General features: G+C 39.1%; 1 protein-coding gene across 9 annotated transcripts in view; it reads right to left on the bottom strand.

Annotated features, from left to right (window-relative positions):
- LRRC4C (leucine rich repeat containing 4C) overlaps positions 1–9204 on the bottom strand; it is a 413560-nt gene extending 404356 nt beyond the window's left edge. For 6 of the 9 annotated variants that reach the window (XM_015864561.2, XM_032444950.1, XM_032444955.1 and 3 more), the window contains exons 1-2: positions 8563–9203; positions 1138–1286 (exon numbers count right to left, since the gene is read on the bottom strand). The gene's annotated coding sequence lies outside the window, so the exon portion shown is untranslated. Of the gene's footprint in view, positions 1–1137; positions 1287–8562 lie in introns of all 9 variants that reach the window. The other 3 variants (XM_032444954.1, XM_032444951.1, XM_032444957.1) reach the window with 2 other exon arrangements.
- Between the last annotated feature and the right edge of the window lie 208 nt (positions 9205–9412).

Consider the following 9412-nt stretch of genomic DNA (forward strand, 5'->3'; position numbering starts at 1 on the left):
GGAAGAAAATGAAAGCTAACAAGTCAGGCTACTCTGTCTCTCACTATCCAGCTAAATCGAACAGTAGTCGCTTGGCATTACAGTGCCAAGAAGTACTAAGAAGTACTAAGGCAATCTATGCTCCCCTGAGGCCTCTTTGCCCTCCAATGAAAAAATAGAGACACTCTGGTGCAGGTCACACAAAAACAGGAGGTGCTTCTGAGAAACGCTGTTAAAATGAAGGTTATTTCATTGAAAGTACTCACTGGCATTTCAGAGGGAAGGAAAAAAAAACCACAAACAACAACAACAAAAAAAAACCAACAAAAAAAAAACAAACAAAAAAAAAACCAAAAAAACAAAAAACCCACATAACAAAACATGTCAGATTTGATAGAAAAAGTGGAGAAAAAGCACATGGTATTTACTGTCTCATAACAATATTAATCCAATTCATTCAAATTACTTGCATATTCTAGAGTTGGTCATATAGAGCCATTTGTGAATTTTTTAGTCACTAAAACCTTCAAAACTTGCAAAGTTAAAGTATTACAATGGAATGTGTGGGTGATTACTTCAAAATTGCCAGGTAGTCAAGCATTCTAAGGACTATTTCATGTGAAAATTGTAACTGTTGATTTTCTGGAAACGAAAGTACCAAGCTATTAGGTTAGGTCACTTCTCACCTCCTTGCGATACAACACTTCAATGCCTCCATCATTCATTTAAACTTTATTTCTGGATACTTAAGTTTCTGCATACTTGCATATTAAACTTTATCTTCTGCGTGTCTCATTTCCTCATTTCTATCTCAAACTCTTCCTTAACTACTGTAAACCAATTGCTCCCTCTCATAGTTCTCCCAACAATCCCATTTAAACTCTGATTTAGCACATTCCCACATGACTTCTGGTTCCATGAACCTTCTTGTTACCTTGGCCCTGCATGCATCTTGTAGTTCACATTCTTTCCTCCCAGGCTTAGTCTAAGCCATGTTTTTCTCACTTGTTCCCAGACCTAGACTGCACTTCTACCTGATGGAAATTATTGCAGTTAGCAGATAACAAAACACATGACTTTAATGTTTCTACTCCTGTCACATTACGATAATTGAAGAGTCTACAGTACAGCAGTATTTTCAAAAAGGTATATTCTTACCCTCATACAGTCCAAGGCTCAAATCATCAAGCTTTTCAAGAGAGATACAAATCCCTCATGAAGATCTGGTAATACTACTCTTGTTATTATCTTTGCTCCATCTACCTTGTCCAAAGCAGAAAAACAGACTTGGGGCCCAAGTGGTGCTCCTGAAATACACATGAGGGGCTTTATAAGAGCAAAATCAGTCATGATTATTTCACAACCTATTAACAGCGAAAATATTCTTTTTCAACATGCAAAAGCAAAATTTTCTTCCAGAGGCAGCCTGTACTAAGCAATCCCCACTTACATCCATACAATACTATAATGCTACTTTTGCCTTCAGGGTAATCTGTCTTATTTTAGCTTCATACTTTGAGTTCAGGCATTCTATTCTCTTCTCTCCAGTTCTTACTATTGAATCTTCTGCTTTCCAAAAACTCTTTGTTCTTTCAAATTTCATTAAGAAATCACATCGTAGACAGAACATTTAGACTTTTCTTTTTTTTTTCCCCAGGAATAACTCAGAATTTACTGATTTACATGAAAAGTACAGATACCAATGAGTAGCTCAAGATAAAGCCTTATAAAAAAAACAGGTTGAAACAAATGCAGCTTCAATGTGATAGACTCTGTGGAAGGGCTCACACTGGTTCTTTGCCCCTTTAGCTATAAGCTGCTTGAGATTTCCAAGAATACTTTAGCAGTGAACAATAGGGCAAGGAAGGTAGGGAAGAGAAAACCATTTTCCATAGGAAAAGCATAATCATCCCTAGCTTTATCTAATAATTCCAAAGAGATTAAACCAGTCAAATTATTTTAACATACTGATAATCCACTATAATATAATCCACATGCGATAGCTTGTTTAGTAAAATCTATCTGGAACAGCAGAAAAGTCAGCAAAGAATATATTTGTACATAAATAAAAATTATACTGACATATCACTACTGCTTGATAGCCCTATATGCATCGATAACATTTTGTCCTACAACTATACAAACAGTTCCATGTTAAAGTCCCAATTTAACAGAATCAGGGTGTCAAGAGCAACAAGAAGGGCTACTACAAGTATATCACTGACAAAATGGAGACTAGAGAAAAGGTGGCCCCTCTGCTGAAGGAAGCAAGAGACTCAGTTACACAGGACAGCAAGAACAGTTAAGTTACTGGTTGCCTTCTTTGCTTTAGTCTTCACCAGCAAAGCCAGCCTTTAGGGATTCATAGGTCTCAGATGCCAAAGGGAAAGGCTGGAGCTCAGAACATATTCCCTGACCTGATCTTCTTCAAGCACAGATACACTTCAGGAAGTCAGATGGTCATAAATCCATAGGCTCTGATGGGATGCAGCCAGCCGAGGGAGCCAGTAGATTTCATTGTGAGGCCATGCTCTGTAACCTCTGCTTGATCACATCTCCTGAGGGATGCACCCAAAGACTGGAAGAAAGTAAACATCACTCCAAGATAGAAGGATGATCAGGGAACTGCAAGCCAGTCAGCCTCACTTTGATCCCCGGGAAGGTGATGAAAAGCTCATTCTGGAAACTATTTCTGGCATGTGAAGGAGAAAATCATCAGAAGGAGTCAGCACAGATACACCAAGGTGAAATCATGCTTGACCAGCCTGATAAGCTTCTATAATGAAATGTGCAGTCTGACAGATGAAGAGAGTGCAGTGGATATTGTTTTATTGGACTTCAGGAAGGCCCGAAGTCCTGTACAGAATTCACAAACATAAGCTCCTGAAGCATAGGCTGGATGAAAACACAGCAAAGTGGATAGACAGAAAAAAAAAAAAAAATGGGCTGAACAGCTGGACCCAGAGGGTAGGGGTCAGTGGTGCCAAGTTTAAGTGAAAGCCAGTAAAGAGTAGGGTACTCCAGGGCTCAGTACCAAGTTCAATCTTTTTTAACCTCTTCATTAAAAACCTGAATGATGGGGTAGAGGGCACCCTCAGTATATTCACAGATGATGCTAAACTGTGGGGAGTGGCCAATTCACCAGAAACCCACAGTTCACAGAGAACTTACACTTACATGGCTTAAGAGGTGAGTAGATAAGAATCTCATGACAAGCAATGAGTAAAAACACCTGCACCTGGGAAGGAATAATCTCAGGCATCCGTACATGCTGGAGGATATCCAGGTCAAAAGCATCGCTGCAGAAAAAAAACCTAGGAGATTTGGTGGACACAACCTGAACACAAGTCAGCAGCATGCCCTTGTAGCAAAGAAAGGTGTAAGTATTCTTAACTGTATTAGACAAAGAGTTGCCAGCAGGTCAAGAGAGATGATCCTTCTCAAATCAGAACCAAACCCAGAGTGTAGCATCCAGTTCTGGTCCTCTGCCCCCAGTACAAGAGAGACTTAGACATATGGGAAAGAGTCCAGCGTAGAGTCACCAGGATGATGAATGGAATGGAGCATCCCTCATATGAGGAAAGGCTGACAGAATCAGATCAGGGGCATCATATCAACATGCATAAATACCTGAGAAACAAATGCAAAGATGACTGAGACAAGCTTTTTTCAGTGCTGCCCAATTCCAGGGCAGGAAGCAATAGGCACAAATGGAAGTGCAGGAAGCTCTCTGAATAACAGAAAATATCAGGCTGCCCAGAGAAGCTGTGGAGTCTCTTCCTTGGAGATACTTAAAAGCTACCTGGATGTAGCCTTTCTTGAACCCCACAGGGGATGGGTCAGGTGACATACAGAGGTCCCTATCAACTTCAACCATTCAGCAATCCTGTGAATACAAAAGGTAGACTCTTTCATACCCTTAGAGTTACATTGAGCAGACATTCACACACACAAAGGAACTTATGTGAAGGTAATTTTATCCTTACCTCATATCAGTTCAGCTATTTCAGAGGAGCTAAAGCAAGATATTACCCTCTTGTTCTCATAAATATGATTAGCAACAGGACTGGAACATACAGGCACTAATTACCGTTGGTCTTGATGATAACTTGACATAAATCTAACCTACAAAAACATCATCTTAAATTGTGAAAGAGGTAAGAGACTAATGGGCATAATGGAAAATCTCCCTGCTACAGGTTGTAAGCTCAAAGCTACATGAAAAAAAAAATAAAAATAAAAAAAGCAGCAACAGAAACCCTCTATATTTGCATTATAATTAATTGTTAATATGCAATTAATCCTGATATAGGCACGCTTTTGTTTTACATGTTGTTACTACTAGCCTTTGCAATGCAGAAACAGAAAGGTTAGTTGAAAAGAATAAACACTCTAGTTACATAGTAATTGTTGTCCATACAAAAGATTTCTTCACTACACACTGACAAAAGACCTAGCTTCCTTGCTCCATTTCTGCCTGTGCAGAATAAGTCCTGAGAAAGCCTCTAGTTTCTCATAAGCCTCTGCCCACCACCATCATTCAGCATCAATAGAATTCCAGCACATGTAACCTCTCTCCCAAGTCAGTCAGTAAGAGCTCTTATACCACAGCAACTGTGTGAAGTGCCAATCTGCTAAGAAGCCCAGAAAGCAAATGCCTGTGTATGTCTGCCAACACTCCTTGATTTTTGACCACTGCTGAAGGTTACCCCAAGTCATTTTTCTCTTCCTTCTCCCTCTCTCCCTCTTTCCTCATCCCCCATTAACTTTTGCACTAATTGAATAAAAACATAAGGACCTCACACTACTAAAAACATGGCTTCCTAGCTGTTGGAATCTGTGAACATCCAGCTAACAGGCAATCTTTGTGGCTCCATTTTCCCTAAGCAATCTGAGTAACTGTCCTTCTAAAAAGCTAAAGCAAACTTCATTTTCACACTTCCAAGAAGGAAAACTGAAGGCAGAGACTTCATTGTTTTTAACCTGCTGCTTAAGATTTGAATAAATTTAACATGGGTTCTGAGCCTCTAGTATTCTTAAGTCTTATTCTTTGATACTGAGCAAAAGGGAATGGGAAAAAGAAGGGTGGGAAAAGACAACTTGGATGCAGTCAACTAACTCATAAATTGAAAGGTTTTGTTTATACCTTCCCCCCCCCCCCCCCCCCCCCCCCCCTTCTCACCCCCCCCCCCCCCCTTTTCTTCTACTCTCGAAGTAATAGATTTAAGAATGCTAATCATGGGAATTTCCTGTTGATTATACCACTTGTAATTAGAGAAGTATACACTCAAAAACAATATTTACTGATAAACTACACTTTTATGGTTCCTTATTTCAAAGCCAGGCCCAGTATCATCGTATTTGGGGAAGGTAATACTGCAGACTAACACTATGAGTCAGCAATCAAAATAACATGTTCTGCCATCCCATGAAGACAGCCTCTTATATTCAAGTCCTGGAATCACTGGTAGATAACCTCTCTCCCATCTTCCCCCCACTGCATTCTGCTGCAGAGCTCCAGGACTGACTTACCAGTTGTCAGCCCAGCTTGTTTCAGAAAGAAGGAATTCATGTGTAAAGTACCCTGGGTCTTGGAAACACAGAAGCATGTGCTGGAGAAGCTTAGTGACTGGATGGCTGACTTCAGCAATGAGAAAAGAAAGCTGCTCAACTAACTGGAACTAAACAAAGAAGAAAACTGAAATTTCTTTATCTTCCACTTATCCTTAAAGTAACATCTATGTAATTCAACTCATGCATCTCATTGTACCTACATTCCTGCAGGAGCTTTGCAGGCCTTCTTTTCATTTTTTAGTGAGATACAAAGTGGGGAGAACTTGTAAGAGCATCCAAACTGTTCACATCTACCAAATTGGATGGCATTTGGGGAAATCACAAAATGCAATTAAAATGGGAGGGCCACTAAAACAAAACACTCGACTTCTCACAGTTTTCTGAGAAGTTTTTGTTAGTTATGGTTTGGGGGTTTCTATTTTATTTTTTTTTTAATTTTTTTTTTTTTTTTTTTTTTTTTTAATGTACTAGTAAAAAGAAGACAGTCCAAATGCTACTGAAGTTTGTTCACACACAACACCTTGGCAGGGCTGAGTATAACCCATCTCTATTTCTGCCATAAGAATAAGCAACAGTATTAGAAACCAAAACTAACTGTATGATTAAACACTATATCACATAACGTATACAATGGAAGAAAACCAGGAAAATAAGCTAATATGGAATCATAATTGAGAAATGGAATCCATGAAGATTTCTGAATCACAAAACCTACCAAAACATCAAAAAAACAGGACACTCAGGAAGAAAAACAATAGATTTCCCCCTTCAGTGAATCTGTATATATGAACAATACATAAAATATATATATATTTGCATTAATCTGCAGTATAAACAAAGCTATACCTCCCCCAAAAAAACCCATATCAGTTTCACTTCTATGGGTTTGATGTTAAAAGTAACAGATGATTCATAACATCTGGACACCATGTTAAGAAAACTGTTACTTCCTTTCTTTTCCAGCCTCCAGATGACAACTGTTCCACTTAGTTCTGAATAAGTAACACTATTAAATTATATCCTACATATCAGAATATGTAGAATTACTAGTGGATCAAATGCATTTTCTTTTTCCTCAGAACATCAAAGTTGTTTCACTTCATTACTCTCCTGCTCCCATCCAGAGACTCTGCTCTGATGCCCTCATTATACACTTCTGTTCTAAAGAGCATAAGTTATCATTTACCATCTTTTTTACCCCCTAATAAAAATAAAAGAAAATAAAAATAAAAGACAAGGAGAGAATAATTACACAAGAGTCTGTTCCCCATCATTAAAAAAAAAAAAAAAAAAAGAGGTGCACGTGCTACACATGATGGAGCTTGTGGAAAGTGAAATGAGGGAAAACTATTGCAAACCGCATGCTGCTCAGGAAGATTTCTTTGTCACAATCATACAGTAAAATCACATGCAATACAGAGCATCACTTCCAGAAAACAGGGGGAACCCCACCTATAACTAGTTTTTCTTTCTTCTTTAATCCCTCTTTTAAATTATTATGCAAAACCAGTGGGAAACAGTGGGACTGACTGACAGGATACAATAAAGTAAAGTGATTTGATTATTCTGAAGCAGAACCTTTTCATTAAGTTTTTAGCTTTACAGCACATGATCTATTACAAGAAGGCTCACTGCACATTTTTCGTACCAAATGGATCAAAGGTTCATCTTGTCGGATGCATCCTCATATTTATAAATATTACGTAATTCCATTTTCTTTATATACATTACACATGAACATATATAAGCCCCTTTAACATCCAATCATTTAGTACAAGCATATTTTAATCCATGCCTTCATTTTTTTACTCTTAAGTAATCAGGTATGCAGCAGTCTTTCAAAGATATACCATATCATTTGACATTAGTCATTCATATTCATATAAATGAGAAGGAGCCAGCCCTAGCAATTGCATCTGAAGAACCAAGCATCTTTGAAATGTATTTACAGATGGTTTTCTCACCTCCTTGGGAATGCTAAGTACTATCAGTGCAGCAATAAAAAAAATCCTCGACTATAAAAGCTCTGATTCTATTGTAATGCAATGCTATTTCTGTTAAATAATGGGGGAAAAAAAAAAAGGGGGGGGGGGGGGGGGGGGGGGGGGTTGTTAAAAGAGTAGCACTGTTCCTGCAAAAACAGGTCAGGTTTTGTGGGTTTTTCTGGGGGGAGGAGGTGGAAAGAAGAGCTGGGTAGCATCACAGTTACATGAATGACAGATGTGAAGAAATAGTGGAGAGCCATGAACCCTGCTGGGTGAGACATTTACTTTGGCCACCTGAAAGCCAGGTAGCACCTCCATCCCCAGAAGTAATAGCCCACAGTAACTCATTTGTGATTGACACTCTGTGCCAAAATTAATGCTTGACACTATATATTCCATATATTCTATGTCATTCTCTCTTTTTCTNGGGGGGAGGGGGGAGGGGTATAGAAGCAGCATTTCAAATGTTAATGAGAAGCAAACAGCTGAACTTCACATAAGAAAGTAATGCACAAATCCTCAATTTTCATTCTACCTTCTGCTTCCACTAAAAGCAGCAGAAGCAGCTTTTTAACTTACATATTCATTGTTACAGGGCTGACTGAAATGCAGAAAAAAAACTAGACAAGAATTATGGAAATACGGACACTTCTATTGAAGACATTCCATGAGCTTCATTTCTTGCCTATTCTAGACTGTAAATATTTTTGCTGTTTTAGTAACAAAATAAAGTAAGAAGTAGAAATTCTTATACCTTCAAAATGAGAAAAGCTTTCTATTGTTATTCAGCTAATGCTTTCCAGAGCTATAGATCATTATTTTGCAAGCATTTTTGCTTTGCAAATAGCAAGGGGGGTGGAACTAAAAGATAAAGCAAAAAGAGGATACAAATCATAAGCACAGAATTTACAAATACCACACTGCAAGCCACCTGCTACTCATGTTTATATATTTTTTCCAAGCCTAAACAAACAAACACAACTAGCCTAGGAGACAGAAGGGGTAGACAAGCCCCCAGACTTACCATTTGCGTTGTCCCTCTGCAAACTTCCCCAAAAGAAATGTAAATTCCTTTAGCTGTACTTAATTCTTCCCTTCTTTCTCTTTCTTGAGTCATACAGAAGCAAAATAATCAGTGTTCAGAGGTTCCATTTACTGCTCTACCATCCTCAGCAAAATGCATCTAGGAGACTATGCCAAAAGTAAGCCCAGAACTCAGAGGCAATTGGAAGAGGAAGCGTGGGGGGTTGCCGAAAGACCAGATTGTGAAATGCAGCAGCTCAAGCGCAGAAATATCCTACTGTACAATATACCTGGCTTCTTGCTCACCAAAAAACTGTAGCGCAAACTGTCAGTAGTAGCCTCCAATAGCTGCTGTGTGTGCCGCAGATGGTACGTCTCACTGTTACCTTCCCAGATGGGTAGAGGATTCAGAGAGCAGCAAAACCAGGGGGTCGCCTCCAAACCAGGTGGATTGCCAGCCACTCATTTGCTCAGTCCTATTAATCAAGACAAGAACAGCTCAGTCACCAGAGGTATCTCCTTCCAGGGTGCACAGGATTATGGCAAGGTTATTAATCTTGCTTTGCTGCATCTCCCCCACCCCCTACATTCAGCAGCCTGCACTGAGATGATTGCCAGCTCTGTCTCTGTCCCTGTTCTACTGCATTTTGCTCAGCCCTCTGTTGCTGCAAGTGAAACACAGAGGAGGGAGGAATACTAATAAGGTGGTTAGCTACAGTTTCTTTAAGGCATTCTACATACTGCCTGTACATGTGTTTGAACACATTTTCTGGGGGCAATCTGGGTTCCTTTGTGGCTGAAATAGGACCTGCTTCTACAAAGTCTGAATTAATCTGGATTATCACTTAATG

This window comes from Coturnix japonica, chromosome 5 (genome assembly GCF_001577835.2).
Source record: "Coturnix japonica isolate 7356 chromosome 5, Coturnix japonica 2.1, whole genome shotgun sequence".
Taxonomy (NCBI): domain Eukaryota; kingdom Metazoa; phylum Chordata; class Aves; order Galliformes; family Phasianidae; genus Coturnix; species Coturnix japonica.